We start from the raw sequence: 3533 nt of genomic DNA on the forward strand, positions 1-3533 counted from the left end.
ATGTTATATATATATATATATATATATATATATATATATATATATATATATATATATATACTCGGGTTTTTTTTTATATTCAAAAGTAATGGACTAATGAATTCAACGAGGTTGTTAGATAGTGCTCAATAAAAAGAGCTGATAATACTTGTTTATTGTTATATAAACATGCTCACATCCCGCTGCTACAAATAGCCACTTGTTTCAATCAAACAACAGATATCATCAGGCAGCGACTTGACTATTCAAAAGTTCAATGAATAATGGATTTTTATTTTAGGTAGGAACTCTTTAGAAGTTGGAGTTAAAAAAACTTAAAACACAGGACTTTAATTAAATAAAAAAGTAAAAAGGGAGAGGCAATTTAAATAAAATTAAAAAATTACAATGGGGAGAGAGTGATTGAGAAGAGAAAAAAGGAATAGAGACAGAAATAGAGAAAGAAAATATAGAGAAAACAAAATAGAGAGAAAAAGAAGAGAGAAAATATATATATATATACATACATATATACATATATATACATATATATATATATATATATATACATATACATATATACATACATATACATATACATATACATATATATATATGATATGGAGAAGAAAAGAAAAAAGAAATAAATGGTTATAATAAAGAGAATAAGAACTAGAAGGAAAAGGAAAGAATAATGAGATCTAGTTAAATAGGGAAAGAGAGAAAGTAAGAATTTGACAGTGTATAGAAAAAGAAAAAGAAAAAGAAAAAGAAAAAAACCTGCGTGTCAACCAATTTATGAACAATTATACAATTCAGTAATGAAACATATTATTACAAATACAAACAGAAGATACAATCCAAGCGTCAGAAATGAACGTGTCAAAAAAAGCAGTGAATGTATTCGGCTAGCATATTTATCCTCTTACATACGTCCACGAGTAAAATCAACGCAATTCAAACATACGTCTACCATTAATTAGGCCCTTTATGCTAAATGATATAAGTTTAAAGTTTTCGCGTTTTTATTAGATAAATATATGAATAAAAGAAGAAAATAATGATAAAACAATATTAAAATTATTATTAATAACAATAAACATAATAGTGATAATAATAATAATAATAATAATAATAATAATAATAATAATAATAATAATAAAAACAGAATAAAATTAATATTTATTATCTTTTTAATATAACATATTTAGCCATAAGAGGGGATTAAATAAATTAAATAGGTCCAATAATTATAAATAAAAAACTACTAATATTTATGTATATAAAAAAAGAATACAATACAAATATATATATATACACACACACACATATATATACCCAAATATACACACACATACACACACATATATATATATATATACATATATATATATATATATATATACATATACATGCACATAAGTAAAGGTGTAACTATACTATTAAGTTGGAAGTTTAAGCTATTTAAGTATAGATATAAAGTCATATTAAATCACAAAATAATACATTCAATACCAGATTACTAATAACACAGATACAAGTACACTTACCTATAAATATATTCAGGCAAAAGAAGTAATTAAATCAACGAAATACTCAAAAATAGCGACGCACAGGTAGATAGTACCCAAATTAAAAATAAGATACATATGTATATATTCACAGAGAACCAACCGACATACTAATAAGCACATATATACATATATATATATATATATATATATATATATATACATATATATATAATCTTATGTATACACATACATACAAAAAATACACAAATATATGCACACAATCATATACTAATAAACAACAACGCACACACACATATATACACACACATAAATATGTATAATTTACATAAATTATATATATAGAAATACATAAGAATACAAATAATTTGGCAAGGGTACAGATAGATGCATACACACATAGAAACATACAAATGGATTGAATAAACATGGGAGGGTATACCAAATAATATAGAAATATATAGATCTAAGTACACACGGTCATAAAATAAATACATAGACACATACATATACACATAGACACACAGGTATATAAGATAGGAGAAGTAAAGAATGAAATCAGGAGAGGAGAAAGTATATTAATAGAATATTAATAAATTATAGAAATCAGTGACAATTTTTAATTTATTTAAATTTTATATCTAAACTAAATTACTTAAAAGATGGGTTTTATAATGTTTGCAATTAATTGAATTTTCGTGCTTCTTATTTAATAATTTATCTCTTTCTCTAAAAGTAAGTATAAATAATTTCTCATAAAGACATAGGTAGCAAGGCGAGTTTAAAGATGAACAGGTTTTCGCTTTCTTTAAAATTTTCCAATTTACTATTGGGGAGTAACCTTGCTCTACTAGTTCATTGTAATATTTAGACAAGGAAGTTCTATTTTTGTACTCATTATTTTCAAAAGAGCACTTGTGACCGGTAAATCTTTCTTTAAAATTGTTATTTGTCATTCCTATGTAATATTTTTTTTCATTAGGATTTTCCTTAGTAGAAATAGTTGCTTGGTACACTACAGAAGTAATTTGACAATTTCCTTTAAGAGGGCATTTTGATTTAATTCTACAGTTACAACTTTCGGTAGCAATGGGTGTGCTATTTTTGTTTAATATTTTGTTATTATGTTTTTTAATTATTTTTTCAAGGTTTTCATTACAGCTATAACTAAGTTTTATTGTATTTTTATTGAAAATTTTATGTAGTATATTATTAATAGGGAAGTGCTTTTTAATTAAGTTTAAGAATTTCATTCCTAGATTTGTTTTAAGTTTCAGATTAAAAGGGGGATTGTACCACAGGATTTTTCTCTTACGGTTTCTATTTGTATTTGTGTTTGGGTGTGTTGGTTCTATGAACTCAATTTGGGTGTTTTTGTATCCACTATCCTTAAGGGCCCTGTTATAGAAATATTTATGTTTATTAAATGTTTCAAGATTGGAAGAATTGTCACTGATTCTTTTACTAATGGATTTGGGGATATGCCTAATGATAGATTTTGGGTGATTTGATAGGGGGTGTACATAAATTGGGTTTGAGTTTTCCTTCCTATATGGTTGGTAGATGCCTTTCCTTAAATCAAAGTTAAAATCTATCATTAGGCATATCCCCAAATCCATTAGTAAAAGAATCAGTGACAATTCTTCCAATCTTGAAACATTTAATAAACATAAATATTTCTATAACAGGGCCCTTAAGGATAGTGGATACAAAAACACCCAAATTGAGTTCATAGAACCAACACACCCAAACACAAATACAAATAGAAACCGTAAGAGAAAAATCCTGTGGTACAATCCCCCTTTTAATCTGAAACTTAAAACAAATCTAGGAATGAAATTCTTAAACTTAATTAAAAAGCACTTCCCTATTAATAATATACTACATAAAATTTTCAATAAAAATACAATAAAACTTAGTTATAGCTGTAATGAAAACCTTGAAAAAATAATTAAAAAACATAATAACAAAATATTAAACAAAAATAGCACACCCATTGCTACCGAAAGTTGTAACTGTAGA

Source organism: Euprymna scolopes, chromosome 31 (assembly GCF_053919585.1).
Source record: "Euprymna scolopes isolate OS-2025 chromosome 31, ASM5391958v1, whole genome shotgun sequence".
Taxonomy (NCBI): domain Eukaryota; kingdom Metazoa; phylum Mollusca; class Cephalopoda; order Sepiida; family Sepiolidae; genus Euprymna; species Euprymna scolopes.